The sequence below is a fragment of the Anomaloglossus baeobatrachus genome, unplaced genomic scaffold, assembly GCF_048569485.1.
Source record: "Anomaloglossus baeobatrachus isolate aAnoBae1 unplaced genomic scaffold, aAnoBae1.hap1 Scaffold_599, whole genome shotgun sequence".
Taxonomy (NCBI): domain Eukaryota; kingdom Metazoa; phylum Chordata; class Amphibia; order Anura; family Aromobatidae; genus Anomaloglossus; species Anomaloglossus baeobatrachus.
The window spans coordinates 81,745-103,718 of NW_027444963.1; the positions used below are offsets into that span (position 1 = coordinate 81,745).

The following is a 21,974-nucleotide window of genomic DNA, read 5'->3' on the forward strand; positions in this document are numbered from 1 at the left end:
TGTGCACAACATGAAGAGACGGAACACTGGCGGCTTGTCACAATGCCCCCCGATGACATCACAATAGCGCTGCTGCCTAGAAAACAAGCTGCGCAGAAGAAGTTGTTCTTTGGGTGGGAGGGTGGGCTAGTGGAAGGAGGGGGCAATCTCTTTTTTTCCCGGGTGGTAGGGGGATGACAGGAGAAGGGAAGCGGGTGGTGAGAAAGGTACAGAGGGCAGGGTTTGGGGGCTGGGAAGGAAAGGGAAAAGATTAGGGTTTGGGGATGATGAAAGGGCTTTCTACGGGTAAGGATGGCAAAGGGTGGCAGTGACGGAAAGTCAGGCAACCTGTCCTGTCCGTCTTTTTGTATCGTGAATTGGAAAGACTGCAAGGGGGAGGGGAGTTGCTTGCGCCCTAAAGGAGGAGTTATTCAGATTCATTGCAGTGGGCGGCGGCTGCAAAACGCACCATTCTTCTTGTTTTGGCTCTGCAAAGCAGCCTTTTCAAGGGTTGGCTTGGGTGACAAAATGTCTTGTGTAGGCGTGGGTTTGTCTCCCTCTCGCTCTCTCTCCCTAAGATGTGTCCGGCATAGGCCAGGGTGCCACTCGAGGCCCAAACCAATTCTGGTTATCGCTTCTCGGCCTTTTGGCTAAGATCAAGTGTAGTATCTGTTCTTATCAGTTTAATATCTGATACGTCCCCTATCTGGGGACCATATATTAAATGGATTTTTAGAACAGGGAGATGGAAAAAGAGCTTGCTCTGTCCACTCCACGCATTGACCTGGTATTGCAGTACCTCCAGGAACGGTGCACCCCTTCTTAACCCAGTTTCCAAAAGCAGAACTCAATTCACCTGATTCATATTAGCCCGATTTAATGAATTGGAAGAAAGCATACGTCTTCATATGCACCTCAATTTGGCCCATTCACTTTTCACACTTCCTCCTTTTGTTTTTTATCTTTCACACTTTTGACTTTCTTTATTCATCCAAATAGCAAACTCATCACCACTCAACCTGACCAACTCGGCTATGTCCCCGTGCTGCAGTTCTCTGTCTTATCTAGATCATTTGCAATTGAATGGAATAGATCCCTTTTGGACAAAGTGGATTCACCTGCTGCTGCAGTGACCACAGGTGTGATAACATCTAGAATTGGCATCTGGTGCGATCTCTCCGCTTCCACTCCAAAGAAAGTTACCTGTTTATTCCTATCATGCATTGGTTTTTGGGGTTTTCTTTGAGTAATGATGATCTCTTTAGTAGTCTGTTGGCGCCCTCTCCTGGAGGAATAGTTTGCTTGCTCTTGGACATTCTAAAAGAGAGGTCATGATAGACATTGAGCTTCTGAGCTCAATTGGGGACAGTCATGGGTGATGAATGTTTGCAACCTACTGCGAAGCCTCATACCGCAATATAAGGAACGTCAAATACTAAGAAAGGGCGGCCTATGAAAGAATTACTACTTTCAATAAGTACACTTAAACGGCTAATTGGGAATAGAAAAACTGTAAAAAGCCCTCTGAGAAAGCCCCCCTCTAACCTTTGATAGTAAGCTTTTCTGTAGTCTGCCTGTTGATGTATTTTCCGTTTGAACTGTGCACAACATGAAGAGACGGAACACTGGCGGCTTGTCACAATGCCCCCCGATGACATCACAATAGCGCTGCTGCCTAGAAAACAAGCTGCGCAGAAGAAGTTGTTCTTTGGGTGGGAGGGTGGGCTAGTGGAAGGAGGGGGCAATCTCTTTTTTTCCCGGGTGGTAGGGGGATGACAGGAGAAGGGAAGCGGGTGGTGAGAAAGGTACAGAGGGCAGGGTTTGGGGGCTGGGAAGGAAAGGGAAAAGATTAGGGTTTGGGGATGATGAAAGGGCTTTCTACGGGTAAGGATGGCAAAGGGTGGCAGTGACGGAAAGTCAGGCAACCTGTCCTGTCCGTCTTTTTGTATCGTGAATTGGAAAGACTGCAAGGGGGAGGGGAGTTGCTTGCGCCCTAAAGGAGGAGTTATTCAGATTCATTGCAGTGGGCGGCGGCTGCAAAACGCACCATTCTTCTTGTTTTGGCTCTGCAAAGCAGCCTTTTCAAGGGTTGGCTTGGGTGACAAAATGTCTTGTGTAGGCGTGGGTTTGTCTCCCTCTCGCTCTCTCTCCCTAAGATGTGTCCGGCATAGGCCAGGGTGCCACTCGAGGCCCAAACCAATTCTGGTTATCGCTTCTCGGCCTTTTGGCTAAGATCAAGTGTAGTATCTGTTCTTATCAGAACAAACTGAGCTAGCTACACTTGACGAGATACGATCAGGGAGACAAGCTCCGAAGCCCAGCCGAGACCGAAAGAGGGAGATCGGACGGAAGAAGAGCTTGGCAGAAAGAAGCAAGAAGACGAAGGCTCGGAGAAGACTTGGGGAGACCAGAGGAACTTCGAGGAGGAACACAGCGGGAGAAGACACCCGGAGAAGAATCCAAGATCCAGCTCCGGGAACTCAAGCAGGAACCAGCCATGGCAAGCAAGCCAGAGAAGGCAGCCAGGAAGGCTCAGGACCCAGGGACCTCCAGGAAGGCTCATCCAGAGGCTTCTTCGGCCCAAGAGGCCCCCACCTCCGACGCCAGCCAGCCGGAGGGAGCCCGGACGCCGCCTGAAAAGGCTCCAACCCTGGAGCCTTGGATGCGGCAGACGGTCGCCCTGAAGCTAAAGGCGGTGGATGGTAGGTTGCCGGACATGTCCAGCGACGTGTTCTGCAAGAAGATGATTCTGGATCAGGGCTTCTCCAGGGCGGAAACCCTGAGTGTCCAGACCTTCATGACTGGCATTTTTCTGGTAACCTTTGCCACGGTGAATGCCTGCAGGAGATACTGGGAGGCGATGAACGCAGCGATGCCGGACTCCCCTTTTCATTCTTTTTTAGGATCCTGTCCTATACAGAGGGATGAGAAGAGGATCACGGTCTCCATGCGGAACCCGCACACCCCAGGAAGAGACATCTCCACGTTCCTGGGACGTCTCTGCACAGTGGTGAGGGAGCCATCCCACATCCTTAACGGCAACGGATTCTGGACGGGTAAGTGGTCAGTAACCGTTCGACTCCACAGGGAACCAGCATCCGAGGATGGTCTCCAGCACCTGCCCCCGACATTCTCTCTGGGAAACTCCTATGGTCTCATCTACTACCCGGACATGCCACACAACTGCAGGAAATGTGGCGGGAAAGGGCATTCGATGAAGACCTGCAAGGAGGACGCCTGCAGGGTTTGCCGGGTGACAGGACACAGCTCCAAGGACTGCCCAAAGAAGAAGACTTGCAACCTATGTGGACAGGCGGACCACCTTTACAAGGACTGCCCACAGCGGGAGAAATCCTGGGCAAGGGTTGCCGCGGCGACCCAGTATCGGGTAGTCACAGCTTCGTCGACCAAGGCAGCTACGACCAAGGCCACAGAGGCCAAGGACAAGGCGGCCAAGAACCCGGCGACCGTGGCTCCAGCCGATGCCCCAGCAGCCACGGAGTCCAGGGAAAAGAAGGGTAAGAAAACTGCTGCCCCCTCCCTGGTCCCCCCCCCTGTCACCCCTGTCCAAACCCCTCCCCCCCCGGCCAACCCTACTGAGGATTCCACTACCTCCACCTCATTTCCCTACTCCTCAGCTGGTCTCCTCACCCCCCCCCCAAAGCCCACTCTCCCTCCCCAGACCATGAGAGCAGAGGGCCTCAGCACTCTTGCACTTTTCACCGAGGAGGATTTTCCAGCTCTTGTCTCCTCAGGTACAGGCCAAAGGAAAAGGAAGGTGGAAGATAGTCCTGTCGCAGAACCTTCCAAGCTGTTCATTGTGGACCTTAACCCACCCCAGGAAGAGGAGGATGGCCTCCTCCCAGAACCGGACGTGTTGGAGCAGATGGTGGAGTCCCTTGTGGCCGAAGAAGAAATGGAGGAGTCGGAAGCCACTGAGGCACCATCCCTGCTTGATCAGCTAGCAGAAGAGGGTCTGCTGGAGATACCCTTACCAGCAGGTGCCAAAGAGGAAGAACCGCCCGACCGGAGTGGTAACTAAGGCACACCGCCTGCTCTAACTTTCTCTTTCCTCCAATGACTGCTAACATTAACATCTTTTCCATTAATGTTAGGAGCATCAGAGACAAGTTCCGACGTCAGACAATTTTTGCGTTCCTTAACACTCAGTCTAGTGATGTATTTTTCCTGCAGGAATGCTCCCTTCCCTCCTCTAGGTCCTTCAACCATCTGGCCAGGGAGTGGACCCATGGCCCATCCTACTGGTCTGGCGGGGGCGACTGTAGGTCCGCGGGGGTCGCCGTGCTGATCAGGGGAAGCGCCTTCACATTGGACTCTGTTCAGGAAATCGTCTGCGGCAGGTTACTGCTCGTGGATGGCACCTGGGCGGGAGAACCTGTCAGGTTCATCAATGTGTATGCTTCTCCTGTGAAGAGCGATCGACTGGAGCTCCTCCAAGCCCTGCGCCCTCAGCTCGCTACCGCCAGGACGGTAGTGATGGCCGGGGATTTCAACTGCCCGATTGAGGAGGATGGACGCAGTTCTGGAACGGCTGCCAAGTTGGACGTCACATCCAAACTGCTCATTGAGATGGTGACCGAAGCCTCTCTTGTGGACGTTGTTGGCTCCATCGGACACGGATCCGTGAACTATTCATGGTGCCGATCCGATGGCTCGCTGCGTTCCAGGATTGACTTTGTGTTTACCTCTCGGGCGGTTGGGCGGAGTGGGCACTCGATGGTCCCCTGCTTCTTCTCTGACCACAGAGCCATTCACTTTCAAGGTGTGCTGGGCCATGGCTTCCCCATTGGCCCGGGCTCCTGGAAGCTGAACTGCTCTCTGCTGGAAAAGGGTGAGATTCTGGAGGAGCTTAGAGCTGCCTACTCCACGTGGCGGGCCTACAAGGCGGGCTTCCAGTCTGTTTCTGACTGGTGGGAATACGTTAAACTCGAGTTCCGTTTCTTCTTTCAGGCAAAGAGTCAACAACAGGCGTGTCTGAAGAGGAGGGACTTCAGGAGACTCCAGCGTGAGCTGCGTTCCCTGCAGGACCTTCTTCGATGCGGCTGGGACGTGAGAGAGGAGCTGGAGGAGACTAAGAGGAGCCTGAAAAGGCACTTCGAGGAGGAGTCCGAGCGAATTGTCTTCCGTTCCAAAGTGGAGAACCTGGAGAAGGGTGAGAAATGTAACTCGTTCTTTTTCAGGAAACTCCACGCCGGTCACACGCCCATGAATGAACTACGAGACGAGAGTGGAAACATGCGACGCGGGAAAGAGAACGTGATGAAGGTCGTCAGCGACTTCTACAGCGAACTCTACGCCCGCAAGACTACTGACCCCGAGGCCGCCGATAAGTTCCTGTCAGGTATCACTAACCATCTTGACCCTGCAGACGCGGCGGCCATGGATGTTCCTCTGACGGTGGACGAGCTGCTCTCGGCCGCCAAATCCTTTAGTTCTGGCAGGACACCGGGCAGTGACGGCCTCCCAGCAGAGCTCTATGTAGCGCTGGGAGACCTAATCTGTCCGGACCTGTTAGGGCTGTATGAGGAGATGGTGGTGGAGGGCAGAATGCCTCCATCTCTGAGGGAAGGAATGGTCACGATCCTGTACAAGCGTAAAGGAGAGAGGTGCGACCTGAAGAATTGGCGTCCCATCACCCTTCTGAACGTCGACTACAAGATCCTGGCCAAGACGATGGCAACGAGATTGAAGACTGTTATCGGACGGATCATCCACCCGGACCAGACCTGCGGCATCCCCGGACGTCGCATCGCAGACAGCCTGGCTCTCATGCGGGACACGGTCGAGTACATCAAAGCCCGCCGGGTGCACGCAGCCCTGATCTCGTTGGATCAGGAAAAGGCCTTCGACCGTGTTTCCCATGAGTTCCTGGGCAAAGCTCTGCACAGGTTAGGTTTGGGTAACATGTTTTGCTTGTATGTCCAACTAATGTATTTTGATATTCACAGCTCGGTGTTGGTGAACGGCTGGAAGACTGACCCCTTCCCGGTCCTCTCAGGGGTCAGACAAGGCTGTCCTCTGTCACCTCTTCTTTTTGTTTGTGTTATAGAACTCTTTGCAGAGGCTATCCGGCGGAATGGAGAGATCAGAGGGATCACCGCACCAGGACCAGAACGCTTCGAGGTCAAGTGCTCGCTCTACATGGACGACGTGACCGTCTTCTGCGCGGACCGGCGCTCAGTCGACACCCTCGTCCAGACCTGTGAGACCTTCGGACGGGCTTCGGGAGCCAAAGTCAACTGCGGGAAGTCGGAAGCCATGCTCTTCGGGGACTGGCAGCCGGCCTCTTCCGCCCCCTTCCCTTTCAGCATCCAGCCGGATTTCATCAAGGTTCTTGGGGTCTGGTTCGGGAAGGAAGGAGCAGCCCTCAAGTCCTGGGAGGAACGCTTGACCAAGATCACCCAACGGATCGGTCTGTGGAGCCTCAGACGCCTCACCTGTGAGGGCAAAGCACTGGTCCTGCGTAACGAGGTACTGCCCGTGCTGCAGTACACGGCCCAGGCCTGGCCCCCCCTTGCCACCGTGTGCAGGGCCATTACCAGGACGGTGTTTCGTTTTGTCTGGGGATCCAAGATGGACAGAGTAAAGCGGAGCATCATGTACAAGGATCCTCGCAAGGGTGGGAAGGGCGTACCCGATATCCCCACCCTCCTGCGATCCTCCTTCGTATGTGACTGCGTTCGCCGAACTCTGCGAGTCAAGAGAGGTTCCGCGGGTGGGTCCATGTCTCGCTTCTTCCTGCTCCCCCTTTGGAGACGGTTAGGCTGGGACAAGTGGGACAGCTCCTTCCCCTACAACTGGACGGCGCCATGGTTCTACGGAGACGTGGTTCGGTTTGTGAGGGAACACCAACTGGAGGGACTCAAGCCCGATTTGTGGAAGCCAAAGACTATCCACAAACTCATCAGAGCCAAGGACGAAATGGAGAACATTCCAGGACTTCATCACGACACACTGGAGACTGTTTGGACAAACGTGTCATCGGCTGGATTGACCAACGGGCACAAGGACTTGTCATGGATGGCGATACAGGGCGGACTGCCCGTCCGGTCATTCATGCACGCCCGGAACCTGTGCAAAACCCGGTACTGCCCAAGGTGCCCCTTCGTGGAGGAAACATCGCTGCACGCCTTTTGGGACTGCCGTTTCGCACAGCGCCTGTTGGTTGCCCTGGAGGATGACCTGAGGAACTCCGTCCCCAGAGGGAGCCTATCGTACCATTCCGTACTTTATGGACTCTTCCCTGGGACTCACACCGTTGGAGCCATCCAGGAGGCTTGGCGCCTTATGAACTGCTTTAAGGACGCTATTTGGGTCGCCAGGAACCGGCTCATCTTGAAGAGGGAGAGGATGTCTATCCAGGATTGCCGCAGGCTGATCCACAGCCTGCTCAGAGACTATTCCATCATGGACAGTCCGGACGACAGCGCCGAGGAGGAGGTTTAGACCTCTTCCATGCCCCCTCCCTCCTTTTCCCGTTATGTGCGTCTTTCAATAAAGCTTCGGGCCTGTGATTTCCCCACCCTATCCCCCTTTTCCCCTACCCCCACCCCCCAATCGCCGGTTCGTCGTTATTTATTGTCTAACTTTTTCTTTCAGCTTGAGTGTTATGGATAAGCATAGGAGTGTGATGCATAGTTTAGTGCGTCGTACTCTATGGCTATGTAAGAAGGATTGTATAGTTCTGTGTGTACGGGGCTGCGGCACTGTACACGGTTTGTTACCTTTTTGTGAGTAGTGCATGATAATAAAGATGCTGTTAAATCAAAAATCTGTTCTTATCAGTTTAATATCTGATACGTCCCCTATCTGGGGACCATATATTAAATGGATTTTTAGAACAGGGAGATGGAAAAAGAGCTTGCTCTGTCCACTCCACGCATTGACCTGGTATTGCAGTACCTCCAGGAACGGTGCACCCCTTCTTAACCCAGTTTCCAAAAGCAGAACTCAATTCACCTGATTCATATTAGCCCGATTTAATGAATTGGAAGAAAGCATACGTCTTCATATGCACCTCAATTTGGCCCATTCACTTTTCACACTTCCTCCTTTTGTTTTTTATCTTTCACACTTTTGACTTTCTTTATTCATCCAAATAGCAAACTCATCACCACTCAACCTGACCAACTCGGCTATGTCCCCGTGCTGCAGTTCTCTGTCTTATCTAGATCATTTGCAATTGAATGGAATAGATCCCTTTTGGACAAAGTGGATTCACCTGCTGCTGCAGTGACCACAGGTGTGATAACATCTAGAATTGGCATCTGGTGCGATCTCTCCGCTTCCACTCCAAAGAAAGTTACCTGTTTATTCCTATCATGCATTGGTTTTTGGGGTTTTCTTTGAGTAATGATGATCTCTTTAGTAGTCTGTTGGCGCCCTCTCCTGGAGGAATAGTTTGCTTGCTCTTGGACATTCTAAAAGAGAGGTCATGATAGACATTGAGCTTCTGAGCTCAATTGGGGACAGTCATGGGTGATGAATGTTTGCAACCTACTGCGAAGCCTCATACCGCAATATAAGGAACGTCAAATACTAAGAAAGGGCGGCCTATGAAAGAATTACTACTTTCAATAAGTACACTTAAACGGCTAATTGGGAATAGAAAAACTGTAAAAAGCCCTCTGAGAAAGCCCCCCTCTAACCTTTGATAGTAAGCTTTTCTGTAGTCTGCCTGTTGATGTATTTTCCGTTTGAACTGTGCACAACATGAAGAGACGGAACACTGGCGGCTTGTCACAATGCCCCCCGATGACATCACAATAGCGCTGCTGCCTAGAAAACAAGCTGCGCAGAAGAAGTTGTTCTTTGGGTGGGAGGGTGGGCTAGTGGAAGGAGGGGGCAATCTCTTTTTTTCCCGGGTGGTAGGGGGATGACAGGAGAAGGGAAGCGGGTGGTGAGAAAGGTACAGAGGGCAGGGTTTGGGGGCTGGGAAGGAAAGGGAAAAGATTAGGGTTTGGGGATGATGAAAGGGCTTTCTACGGGTAAGGATGGCAAAGGGTGGCAGTGACGGAAAGTCAGGCAACCTGTCCTGTCCGTCTTTTTGTATCGTGAATTGGAAAGACTGCAAGGGGGAGGGGAGTTGCTTGCGCCCTAAAGGAGGAGTTATTCAGATTCATTGCAGTGGGCGGCGGCTGCAAAACGCACCATTCTTCTTGTTTTGGCTCTGCAAAGCAGCCTTTTCAAGGGTTGGCTTGGGTGACAAAATGTCTTGTGTAGGCGTGGGTTTGTCTCCCTCTCGCTCTCTCTCCCTAAGATGTGTCCGGCATAGGCCAGGGTGCCACTCGAGGCCCAAACCAATTCTGGTTATCGCTTCTCGGCCTTTTGGCTAAGATCAAGTGTAGTATCTGTTCTTATCAGTTTAATATCTGATACGTCCCCTATCTGGGGACCATATATTAAATGGATTTTTAGAACAGGGAGATGGAAAAAGAGCTTGCTCTGTCCACTCCACGCATTGACCTGGTATTGCAGTACCTCCAGGAACGGTGCACCCCTTCTTAACCCAGTTTCCAAAAGCAGAACTCAATTCACCTGATTCATATTAGCCCGATTTAATGAATTGGAAGAAAGCATACGTCTTCATATGCACCTCAATTTGGCCCATTCACTTTTCACACTTCCTCCTTTTGTTTTTTATCTTTCACACTTTTGACTTTCTTTATTCATCCAAATAGCAAACTCATCACCACTCAACCTGACCAACTCGGCTATGTCCCCGTGCTGCAGTTCTCTGTCTTATCTAGATCATTTGCAATTGAATGGAATAGATCCCTTTTGGACAAAGTGGATTCACCTGCTGCTGCAGTGACCACAGGTGTGATAACATCTAGAATTGGCATCTGGTGCGATCTCTCCGCTTCCACTCCAAAGAAAGTTACCTGTTTATTCCTATCATGCATTGGTTTTTGGGGTTTTCTTTGAGTAATGATGATCTCTTTAGTAGTCTGTTGGCGCCCTCTCCTGGAGGAATAGTTTGCTTGCTCTTGGACATTCTAAAAGAGAGGTCATGATAGACATTGAGCTTCTGAGCTCAATTGGGGACAGTCATGGGTGATGAATGTTTGCAACCTACTGCGAAGCCTCATACCGCAATATAAGGAACGTCAAATACTAAGAAAGGGCGGCCTATGAAAGAATTACTACTTTCAATAAGTACACTTAAACGGCTAATTGGGAATAGAAAAACTGTAAAAAGCCCTCTGAGAAAGCCCCCCTCTAACCTTTGATAGTAAGCTTTTCTGTAGTCTGCCTGTTGATGTATTTTCCGTTTGAACTGTGCACAACATGAAGAGACGGAACACTGGCGGCTTGTCACAATGCCCCCCGATGACATCACAATAGCGCTGCTGCCTAGAAAACAAGCTGCGCAGAAGAAGTTGTTCTTTGGGTGGGAGGGTGGGCTAGTGGAAGGAGGGGGCAATCTCTTTTTTTCCCGGGTGGTAGGGGGATGACAGGAGAAGGGAAGCGGGTGGTGAGAAAGGTACAGAGGGCAGGGTTTGGGGGCTGGGAAGGAAAGGGAAAAGATTAGGGTTTGGGGATGATGAAAGGGCTTTCTACGGGTAAGGATGGCAAAGGGTGGCAGTGACGGAAAGTCAGGCAACCTGTCCTGTCCGTCTTTTTGTATCGTGAAATTGGAAAGACTGCAAGGGGGAGGGGAGTTGCTTGCGCCCTAAAGGAGGAGTTATTCAGATTCATTGCAGTGGGCGGCGGCTGCAAAACGCACCATTCTTCTTGTTTTGGCTCTGCAAAGCAGCCTTTTCAAGGGTTGGCTTGGGTGACAAAATGTCTTGTGTAGGCGTGGGTTTGTCTCCCTCTCGCTCTCTCTCCCTAAGATGTGTCCGGCATAGGCCAGGGTGCCACTCGAGGCCCAAACCAATTCTGGTTATCGCTTCTCGGCCTTTTGGCTAAGATCAAGTGTAGTATCTGTTCTTATCAGTTTAATATCTGATACGTCCCCTATCTGGGGACCATATATTAAATGGATTTTTAGAACAGGGAGATGGAAAAAGAGCTTGCTCTGTCCACTCCACGCATTGACCTGGTATTGCAGTACCTCCAGGAACGGTGCACCCCTTCTTAACCCAGTTTCCAAAAGCAGAACTCAATTCACCTGATTCATATTAGCCCGATTTAATGAATTGGAAGAAAGCATACGTCTTCATATGCACCTCAATTTGGCCCATTCACTTTTCACACTTCCTCCTTTTGTTTTTTATCTTTCACACTTTTGACTTTCTTTATTCATCCAAATAGCAAACTCATCACCACTCAACCTGACCAACTCGGCTATGTCCCCGTGCTGCAGTTCTCTGTCTTATCTAGATCATTTGCAATTGAATGGAATAGATCCCTTTTGGACAAAGTGGATTCACCTGCTGCTGCAGTGACCACAGGTGTGATAACATCTAGAATTGGCATCTGGTGCGATCTCTCCGCTTCCACTCCAAAGAAAGTTACCTGTTTATTCCTATCATGCATTGGTTTTTGGGGTTTTCTTTGAGTAATGATGATCTCTTTAGTAGTCTGTTGGCGCCCTCTCCTGGAGGAATAGTTTGCTTGCTCTTGGACATTCTAAAAGAGAGGTCATGATAGACATTGAGCTTCTGAGCTCAATTGGGGACAGTCATGGGTGATGAATGTTTGCAACCTACTGCGAAGCCTCATACCGCAATATAAGGAACGTCAAATACTAAGAAAGGGCGGCCTATGAAAGAATTACTACTTTCAATAAGTACACTTAAACGGCTAATTGGGAATAGAAAAACTGTAAAAAGCCCTCTGAGAAAGCCCCCCTCTAACCTTTGATAGTAAGCTTTTCTGTAGTCTGCCTGTTGATGTATTTTCCGTTTGAACTGTGCACAACATGAAGAGACGGAACACTGGCGGCTTGTCACAATGCCCCCCGATGACATCACAATAGCGCTGCTGCCTAGAAAACAAGCTGCGCAGAAGAAGTTGTTCTTTGGGTGGGAGGGTGGGCTAGTGGAAGGAGGGGGCAATCTCTTTTTTTCCCGGGTGGTAGGGGGATGACAGGAGAAGGGAAGCGGGTGGTGAGAAAGGTACAGAGGGCAGGGTTTGGGGGCTGGGAAGGAAAGGGAAAAGATTAGGGTTTGGGGATGATGAAAGGGCTTTCTACGGGTAAGGATGGCAAAGGGTGGCAGTGACGGAAAGTCAGGCAACCTGTCCTGTCCGTCTTTTTGTATCGTGAATTGGAAAGACTGCAAGGGGGAGGGGAGTTGCTTGCGCCCTAAAGGAGGAGTTATTCAGATTCATTGCAGTGGGCGGCGGCTGCAAAATGCACCATTCTTCTTGTTTTGGCTCTGCAAAGCAGCCTTTTCAAGGGTTGGCTTGGGTGACAAAATGTCTTGTGTAGGCGTGGGTTTGTCTCCCTCTCGCTCTCTCTCCCTAAGATGTGTCCGGCATAGGCCAGGGTGCCACTCGAGGCCCAAACCAATTCTGGTTATCGCTTCTCGGCCTTTTGGCTAAGATCAAGTGTAGTATCTGTTCTTATCAGTTTAATATCTGATACGTCCCCTATCTGGGGACCATATATTAAATGGATTTTTAGAACAGGGAGATGGAAAAAGAGCTTGCTCTGTCCACTCCACGCATTGACCTGGTATTGCAGTACCTCCAGGAACGGTGCACCCCTTCTTAACCCAGTTTCCAAAAGCAGAACTCAATTCACCTGATTCATATTAGCCCGATTTAATGAATTGGAAGAAAGCATACGTCTTCATATGCACCTCAATTTGGCCCATTCACTTTTCACACTTCCTCCTTTTGTTTTTTATCTTTCACACTTTTGACTTTCTTTATTCATCCAAATAGCAAACTCATCACCACTCAACCTGACCAACTCGGCTATGTCCCCGTGCTGCAGTTCTCTGTCTTATCTAGATCATTTGCAATTGAATGGAATAGATCCCTTTTGGACAAAGTGGATTCACCTGCTGCTGCAGTGACCACAGGTGTGATAACATCTAGAATTGGCATCTGGTGCGATCTCTCCGCTTCCACTCCAAAGAAAGTTACCTGTTTATTCCTATCATGCATTGGTTTTTGGGGTTTTCTTTGAGTAATGATGATCTCTTTAGTAGTCTGTTGGCGCCCTCTCCTGGAGGAATAGTTTGCTTGCTCTTGGACATTCTAAAAGAGAGGTCATGATAGACATTGAGCTTCTGAGCTCAATTGGGGACAGTCATGGGTGATGAATGTTTGCAACCTACTGCGAAGCCTCATACCGCAATATAAGGAACGTCAAATACTAAGAAAGGGCGGCCTATGAAAGAATTACTACTTTCAATAAGTACACTTAAACGGCTAATTGGGAATAGAAAAACTGTAAAAAGCCCTCTGAGAAAGCCCCCCTCTAACCTTTGATAGTAAGCTTTTCTGTAGTCTGCCTGTTGATGTATTTTCCGTTTGAACTGTGCACAACATGAAGAGACGGAACACTGGCGGCTTGTCACAATGCCCCCCGATGACATCACAATAGCGCTGCTGCCTAGAAAACAAGCTGCGCAGAAGAAGTTGTTCTTTGGGTGGGAGGGTGGGCTAGTGGAAGGAGGGGGCAATCTCTTTTTTTCCCGGGTGGTAGGGGGATGACAGGAGAAGGGAAGCGGGTGGTGAGAAAGGTACAGAGGGCAGGGTTTGGGGGCTGGGAAGGAAAGGGAAAAGATTAGGGTTTGGGGATGATGAAAGGGCTTTCTACGGGTAAGGATGGCAAAGGGTGGCAGTGACGGAAAGTCAGGCAACCTGTCCTGTCCGTCTTTTTGTATCGTGAATTGGAAAGACTGCAAGGGGGAGGGGAGTTGCTTGCGCCCTAAAGGAGGAGTTATTCAGATTCATTGCAGTGGGCGGCGGCTGCAAAACGCACCATTCTTCTTGTTTTGGCTCTGCAAAGCAGCCTTTTCAAGGGTTGGCTTGGGTGACAAAATGTCTTGTGTAGGCGTGGGTTTGTCTCCCTCTCGCTCTCTCTCCCTAAGATGTGTCCGGCATAGGCCAGGGTGCCACTCGAGGCCCAAACCAATTCTGGTTATCGCTTCTCGGCCTTTTGGCTAAGATCAAGTGTAGTATCTGTTCTTATCAGTTTAATATCTGATACGTCCCCTATCTGGGGACCATATATTAAATGGATTTTTAGAACAGGGAGATGGAAAAAGAGCTTGCTCTGTCCACTCCACGCATTGACCTGGTATTGCAGTACCTCCAGGAACGGTGCACCCCTTCTTAACCCAGTTTCCAAAAGCAGAACTCAATTCACCTGATTCATATTAGCCCGATTTAATGAATTGGAAGAAAGCATACGTCTTCATATGCACCTCAATTTGGCCCATTCACTTTTCACACTTCCTCCTTTTGTTTTTTATCTTTCACACTTTTGACTTTCTTTATTCATCCAAATAGCAAACTCATCACCACTCAACCTGACCAACTCGGCTATGTCCCCGTGCTGCAGTTCTCTGTCTTATCTAGATCATTTGCAATTGAATGGAATAGATCCCTTTTGGACAAAGTGGATTCACCTGCTGCTGCAGTGACCACAGGTGTGATAACATCTAGAATTGGCATCTGGTGCGATCTCTCCGCTTCCACTCCAAAGAAAGTTACCTGTTTATTCCTATCATGCATTGGTTTTTGGGGTTTTCTTTGAGTAATGATGATCTCTTTAGTAGTCTGTTGGCGCCCTCTCCTGGAGGAATAGTTTGCTTGCTCTTGGACATTCTAAAAGAGAGGTCATGATAGACATTGAGCTTCTGAGCTCAATTGGGGACAGTCATGGGTGATGAATGTTTGCAACCTACTGCGAAGCCTCATACCGCAATATAAGGAACGTCAAATACTAAGAAAGGGCGGCCTATGAAAGAATTACTACTTTCAATAAGTACACTTAAACGGCTAATTGGGAATAGAAAAACTGTAAAAAGCCCTCTGAGAAAGCCCCCCTCTAACCTTTGATAGTAAGCTTTTCTGTAGTCTGCCTGTTGATGTATTTTCCGTTTGAACTGTGCACAACATGAAGAGACGGAACACTGGCGGCTTGTCACAATGCCCCCCGATGACATCACAATAGCGCTGCTGCCTAGAAAACAAGCTGCGCAGAAGAAGTTGTTCTTTGGGTGGGAGGGTGGGCTAGTGGAAGGAGGGGGCAATCTCTTTTTTTCCCGGGTGGTAGGGGGATGACAGGAGAAGGGAAGCGGGTGGTGAGAAAGGTACAGAGGGCAGGGTTTGGGGGCTGGGAAGGAAAGGGAAAAGATTAGGGTTTGGGGATGATGAAAGGGCTTTCTACGGGTAAGGATGGCAAAGGGTGGCAGTGACGGAAAGTCAGGCAACCTGTCCTGTCCGTCTTTTTGTATCGTGAATTGGAAAGACTGCAAGGGGGAGGGGAGTTGCTTGCGCCCTAAAGGAGGAGTTATTCAGATTCATTGCAGTGGGCGGCGGCTGCAAAACGCACCATTCTTCTTGTTTTGGCTCTGCAAAGCAGCCTTTTCAAGGGTTGGCTTGGGTGACAAAATGTCTTGTGTAGGCGTGGGTTTGTCTCCCTCTCGCTCTCTCTCCCTAAGATGTGTCCGGCATAGGCCAGGGTGCCACTCGAGGCCCAAACCAATTCTGGTTATCGCTTCTCGGCCTTTTGGCTAAGATCAAGTGTAGTATCTGTTCTTATCAGAACAAACTGAGCTAGCTACACTTGACGAGATACGATCAGGGAGACGAGCTCCGAAGCCCAGCCGAGACCGGAAGAGGGAGATCGGACGGAAGAAGAGCTTGGCAGAAAGAAGCAAGAAGACGAAGGCTCGGAGAAGACTTGGGGAGACCAGAGGAACTTCGAGGAGGAACACAGCGGGAGAAGACACCCGGAGAAGAATCCAAGATCCAGCTCCGGGAACTCAAGCAGGAACCAGCCATGGCAAGCAAGCCAGAGAAGGCAGCCAAGAAGGCTCAGGACCCAGGGACCTCCAGGAAGGCTCATCCAGAGGCTTCTTCGGCCCAAGAGGCCCCTACCTCCGACGCCAGCCAGCCGGAGGGAGCCCGGACGCCGCCTGAAAAGGCTCCAACCCTGGAGCCTTGGATGCGGCAGACGGTCGCCCTGAAGCTAAAGGCGGTGGATGGTAGGTTGCCGGACATGTCCAGCGACGTGTTCTGCAAGAAGATGATTCTGGATCAGGGCTTCTCCAGGGCGGAAACCCTGAGTGTCCAGACCTTCATGACTGGCATTTTTCTGGTAACCTTTGCCACGGTGAATGCCTGCAGGAGATACTGGGAGGCGATGAACGCAGCGATGCCGGACTCCCCTTTTCATTCTTTTTTAGGATCCTGTCCTATACAGAGGGATGAGAAGAGGATCACGGTCTCCATGCGGAACCCGCACACCCCAGGAAGAGACATCTCCACGTTCCTGGGACGTCTCTGCACAGTGGTGAGGGAGCCATCCCACATCCTTAACGGCAACGGATTCTGGACGGGTAAGTGGTCAGTAACCGTTCGACTCTACAGGGAACCAGCATCCGAGGATGGTCTCCAGCACCTGCCCCCGACATTCTCTCTGGGAAACTCCTTTGGTCTCATCTACTACCCGGACATGCCACACAACTGCAGGAAATGTGGCGGGAAAGGGCATTCGATGAAGACCTGCAAGGAGGACGCCTGCAGGGTTTGCCGGGTGACGGGACACAGCTCCAAGGACTGCCCAAAGAAGAAGACTTGCAACCTATGTGGACAGGCGGACCACCTTTACAAGGACTGCCCACAGCGGGAGAAATCCTGGGCAAGGGTTGCCGCGGTGACCCAGTATCGGGTAGTCACAGCTTCGTCGACCAAGGCAGCTACGACCAAGGCCACAGAGGCCAAGGACAAGGCGGCCAAGAACCCGGCGACCGTGGCTCCAGCCGATGCCCCAGCAGCCACGGAGTCCAGGAAAAAGGGTAAGAAAACTGTTGCCCCCTCCCTGGTCCCCCCCCCTGCCACCCCTGTCCAAACCCCTCCCCCCCCGGCCAACCCTACTGAGGATTCCACTACCTCCACCTCATTTCCCTACTCCTCAGTTGGTCTCCTCACCCCCCCCCCAAAGCCCACTCTCCCTCCCCAGACCATGAGAGCAGAGGACCTCAGCACTCTTGCACTTTTCACCGAGGAGGATTTTCCAGCTCTTGTCTCCTCAGGTACAGGCCAAAGGAAAAGGAAGGTGGAAGATAGTCCTGTCGCAGAACCTTCCAAGCTGTTCATTGTGGATCCCAATCCACCCCAGGAAGAGGAGGATGGCCTCCTCCCAGAACCGGACGTGTTGGAGCAGATGGTGGAGTCCCTTGTGGCCGAAGAAGAAATGGAGGAGTCGGAAGCCACTGAGGCACCATCCCTGCTCGATCAGCTAGAAGAAGAGGGTCTGCTGGAGATACCCTTACCAGCAGGTGCCAAAGAGGAAGAACCGCCCGACCGGAGTGGTAACTAAGGCACACCGCCTGCGCTAACTTTCTCTTTCCTCCAATGACTGCTAACATTAACACCTTTTCCATTAATGTTAGGAGCATCAGAGACAAGTTCCGACGTCAGACAATTTTTGCGTTCCTTAACACTCAGTCTAGTGATGTATTTTTCCTGCAGGAATGCTCCCTTCCCTCCTCTAGGTCCTTCAACCATCTGGCCAGGGAGTGGACCCATGGCCCATCCTACTGGTCCGGCGGAGGCGACTGTAGGTCCGCGGGGGTCGCCGTGCTGATCAGGGGAAGCGCCTTCACATTGGACTCTGTTCAGGAAATCGTCTGCGGCAGGTTACTGCTCGTGGATGGCACCTGGGCGGGAGAACCTGTCAGGTTCATCAATGTGTACGCTTCTCCTGTGAAGAGCGATCGACTGGAGCTCCTCCAAGCCCTGCGCCCTCAGCTCGCTACTGCCAGGACGGTAGTGATGGCCGGGGATTTCAACTGCCCGATTGAGGAGGATGGACGCAGTTCTGGAACGGCTGCCAAGTTGGACGTCACATCCAAACTGCTCATTGAGATGGTGACCGAAGCCTCTCTTGTGGACGTTGTTGGCTCCATCGGACACGGATCCGTGAACTATTCATGGTGCCGATCCGATGGCTCGCTGCGTTCCAGGATTGACTTTGTGTTTACCTCTCGGGCGGTTGGGCGGAGTGGGCACTCGATGGTCCCCTGCTTCTTCTCTGACCACAGAGCCATTCACTTTCAAGGTGTGCTGGGCCATGGCTTCCCCATTGGCCCGGGCTCCTGGAAGCTGAACTGCTCTCTGCTGGAAAAGGGTGAGATTCTGGAGGAGCTTAGAGCTGCCTACTCCACGTGGCGGGCCTACAAGGCGGGCTTCCAGTCTGTTTCTGACTGGTGGGAATACGTTAAACTCGAGTTCCGTTTCTTCTTTCAGGCAAAGAGTCAACAACAGGCGGGTCTGAAGAGGAGGGACTTCAGGAGACTCCAGCGTGAGCTGCGTTCCCTGCAGGACCTTCTTCGATGCGGCTGGGACGTGAGAGAGGAGCTGGAGGAGACTAAGAGGAGCCTGAAAAGGCACTTCGAGGAGGAGTCCGAGCGAATTGTCTTCCGTTCCAAAGTGGAGAACCTGGAGAAGGGTGAGAAATGTAACTCGTTCTTTTTCAGGAAACTCCACGCCGGTCACACGCCCATGAATGAACTACGAGACGAGAGTGGCAGCATGCGACGCGGGAAAGAGAACGTGATGAAGGTCGTCAGCGACTTCTACAGCGAACTCTACGCCCGCAAGACTACTGACCCCGAGGCCGCCGATAAGTTCCTGTCAGGTATCACTAACCATCTTGACCCTGCAGACGCGGCGGCCATGGATGTTCCTCTGACGGTGGACGAGCTGCTCTCGGCCGCCAAATCCTTTAGTTCTGGCAGGACACCGGGCAGTGACGGCCTCCCAGCAGAGCTCTATGTAGCGCTGGGAGACCTAATCTGTCCGGACCTGTTAGGGCTGTATGAGGAGATGGTGGTGGAGGGCAGAATGCCTCCATCTCTGAGGGAAGGAATGGTCACGATCCTGTACAAGCGTAAAGGAGAGAGGTGCGACCTGAAGAATTGGCGTCCCATCACCCTTCTGAACGTCGACTACAAGATCCTGGCCAAGACGATGGCAACGAGATTGAAGACTGTTATCGGACGGATCATCCACCCGGATCAGACCTGCGGCATCCCCGGACGTCGCACCGCAGACAGCCTGGCTCTCATGCGGGACACGGTCGAGTACATCAAAGCCCGCCGGGTGCACGCAGCCCTGATCTCGTTGGATCAGGAAAAGGCCTTCGACCGTGTTTCCCATGAGTTCCTGGGCAAAGCTCTGCACAGGTTAGGTTTGGGTAACATGTTTTGCTTGTATGTCCAACTAATGTATTTTGATATTCACAGCTCGGTGTTGGTAAACGGCTGGAAGACTGACCCCTTCCCGGTCCTCTCAGGGGTCAGACAAGGCTGTCCTCTGTCACCTCTTCTTTTTGTTTGTGTTATAGAACTCTTTGCAGAGGCTATCCGGCGGAATGGAGAGATCAGAGGGATCACCGCACCAGGACCAGAACGCTTCGAGGTCAAGTGCTCGCTCTACATGGACGACGTGACCGTCTTCTGCGCGGACCGGCGCTCAGTCGACACCCTCGTCCAGACCTGTGAGACCTTCGGACGGGCTTCGGGAGCCAAAGTCAACTGCGGGAAGTCGGAAGCCATGCTCTTCGGGGACTGGCAGCCGGCCTCTTCCGCCCCCTTCCCCTTCAGCATCCAGCCGGATTTCATCAAGGTTCTTGGAGTCTGGTTCGGGAAGGAAGGAGCAGCCCTCAAGTCCTGGGAGGAACGCTTGACCAAGATCACCCAACGGATCGGTCTGTGGAGCCTCAGACGCCTCACCTGTGAGGGCAAAGCACTGGTCCTGCGTAACGAGGTACTGCCCGTGCTGCAGTACACGGCCCAGGCCTGGCCCCCCCTTGCCACCGTGTGCAGGGCCATTACCAGGACGGTGTTTCGTTTTGTCTGGGGATCCAAGATGGACAGAGTAAAGCGGAGCATCATGTACAAGGATCCTCGCAAGGGTGGGAAGGGCGTACCCGATATCCCCACCCTCCTGCGATCCTCCTTCGTATGTGACTGCGTTCGCCGAACTCTGCGAGTCAAGAGAGGTTCCGCGGGTGGGTCCATGTCTCGCTTCTTCCTGCTCCCCCTTTGGAGACGGTTAGGCTGGGACAAGTGGGACAGCTCCTTCCCCTACAACTGGACGGCGCCATGGTTCTACGGAGACGTGGTTCGGTTTGTGAGGGAACACCAACTGGAGGGACTCAAGCCTGATTTGTGGAAGCCAAAGACTATCCACAAACTCATCAGAGCCAAGGACGAAATGGAGAACATTCCAGGACTTCATCACGACACACTGGAGACTGTTTGGACAAACGTGTCATCGGCTGGATTGACCAACGGGCACAAGGACTTGTCATGGATGGCGATACAGGGCGGACTGCCCGTCCGGTCATTCATGCACGCCCGGAACCTGTGCAAAACCCGGTACTGCCCAAGGTGCCCCTTCGTGGAGGAAACATCGCTGCACGCCTTTTGGGACTGCCGTTTCGCACAGCGCCTGTTGGTTGCCCTGGAGGATGACCTGAGGAACTCTGTCCCCAGAGGGAGCCTATCGTACCATTCCGTACTTTATGGACTCTTCCCTGGGACTCACACCGTTGGAGCCATCCAGGAGGCTTGGCGCCTTATGAACTGCTTTAAGGACGCTATTTGGGTCGCCAGGAACCGGCTCATCTTGAAGAGGGAGAGGATGTCTATCCAGGATTGCCGCAGGCTGATCCACAGCCTGCTCAGAGACTATTCCATCATGGACAGTCCGGACGACAGCGCCGAGGAGGAGGTTTAGACCTCTTCCATGCCCCCTCCCTCCTTTTCCCGTTATGTGCGTCTTTCAATAAAGCTTCGGGCCTGTGATTTCCCCACCCTATCCCCCTTTTCCCCTACCCCCATCCCCCAATCGCCGGTTCGTCGTTATTTATTGTCTAACTTTTTCTTTCAGCTTGAGTGTTATGGATAAGCATAGGAGCGTGATGTATAGTTTAGTGCGTCGTACTCTATGGCTATGTAAGAAGGATTGTATATTTCTGTGTGTACGGGGCTGCGGCACTGTACACGGTTTGTTACCTTTTTGTGAGTAGTGCATGATAATAAAGATGCTGTTAAATCAAAAAAAAAAATCTGTTCTTATCAGTTTAATATCTGATACGTCCCCTATCTGGGGACCATATATTAAATGGATTTTTAGAACAGGGAGATGGAAAAAGAGCTTGCTCTGTCCACTCCACGCATTGACCTGGTATTGCAGTACCTCCAGGAACGGTGCACCCCTTCTTAACCCAGTTTCCAAAAGCAGAACTCAATTCACCTGATTCATATTAGCCCGATTTAATGAATTGGAAGAAAGCATACGTCTTCATATGCTCCTCAATTTGGCCCATTCACTTTTCACACTTCCTCCTTTTGTTTTTTATCTTTCACACTTTTGACTTTCTTTATTCATCCAAATAGCAAACTCATCACCACTCAACCTGACCAACTCGGCTATGTCCCCGTGCTGCAGTTCTCTGTCTTATCTAGATCATTTGCAATTGAATGGAATAGATCCCTTTTGGACAAAGTGGATTCACCTGCTGCTGCAGTGACCACAGGTGTGATAACATCTAGAATTGGCATCTGGTGCGATCTCTCCGCTTCCACTCCAAAGAAAGTTACCTGTTTATTCCTATCATGCATTGGTTTTTGGGGTTTTCTTTGAGTAATGATGATCTCTTTAGTAGTCTGTTGGCGCCCTCTCCTGGAGGAATAGTTTGCTTGCTCTTGGACATTCTAAAAGAGAGGTCATGATAGACATTGAGCTTCTGAGCTCAATTGGGGACAGTCATGGGTGATGAATGTTTGCAACCTACTGCGAAGCCTCATACCGCAATATAAGGAACGTCA

At 51.4% G+C, this 21,974-nt stretch overlaps 5 non-coding genes and 4 pseudogenes across 5 annotated transcripts; all 9 read left to right on the forward strand.

The window, feature by feature from the left end:
* The first annotated feature begins 609 nt into the window (after positions 1 to 609).
* Positions 610 to 800, forward strand: LOC142285406 (U2 spliceosomal RNA). Its single transcript, XR_012746801.1, has one exon. It is a non-coding gene; the product is annotated as a U2 spliceosomal RNA (small nuclear RNA).
* Positions 801 to 2,187: 1,387 nt separating this feature from the next.
* LOC142285357 (U2 spliceosomal RNA) lies at positions 2,188 to 2,291 on the forward strand (annotated as a pseudogene).
* Positions 2,292 to 7,720: 5,429 nt separating this feature from the next.
* On the forward strand, positions 7,721 to 7,924 carry LOC142285346 (U2 spliceosomal RNA; annotated as a pseudogene).
* Positions 7,925 to 9,311: 1,387 nt separating this feature from the next.
* On the forward strand, positions 9,312 to 9,502 carry LOC142285407 (U2 spliceosomal RNA). The gene has a single exon (XR_012746802.1). It is a non-coding gene; the product is annotated as a U2 spliceosomal RNA (small nuclear RNA).
* Positions 9,503 to 10,890: 1,388 nt separating this feature from the next.
* Positions 10,891 to 11,081, forward strand: LOC142285408 (U2 spliceosomal RNA). The gene has a single exon (XR_012746803.1). It is a non-coding gene; the product is annotated as a U2 spliceosomal RNA (small nuclear RNA).
* A 1,387-nt stretch (positions 11,082 to 12,468) lies between these two features.
* Positions 12,469 to 12,659, forward strand: LOC142285409 (U2 spliceosomal RNA). The gene has a single exon (XR_012746804.1). It is a non-coding gene; the product is annotated as a U2 spliceosomal RNA (small nuclear RNA).
* Positions 12,660 to 14,046: 1,387 nt separating this feature from the next.
* On the forward strand, positions 14,047 to 14,237 carry LOC142285410 (U2 spliceosomal RNA). The gene has a single exon (XR_012746805.1). It is a non-coding gene; the product is annotated as a U2 spliceosomal RNA (small nuclear RNA).
* Positions 14,238 to 15,624: 1,387 nt separating this feature from the next.
* Positions 15,625 to 15,714, forward strand: LOC142285359 (U2 spliceosomal RNA; annotated as a pseudogene).
* Positions 15,715 to 21,154: 5,440 nt separating this feature from the next.
* On the forward strand, positions 21,155 to 21,364 carry LOC142285350 (U2 spliceosomal RNA; annotated as a pseudogene).
* The last annotated feature ends 610 nt before the right edge of the window (positions 21,365 to 21,974 follow it).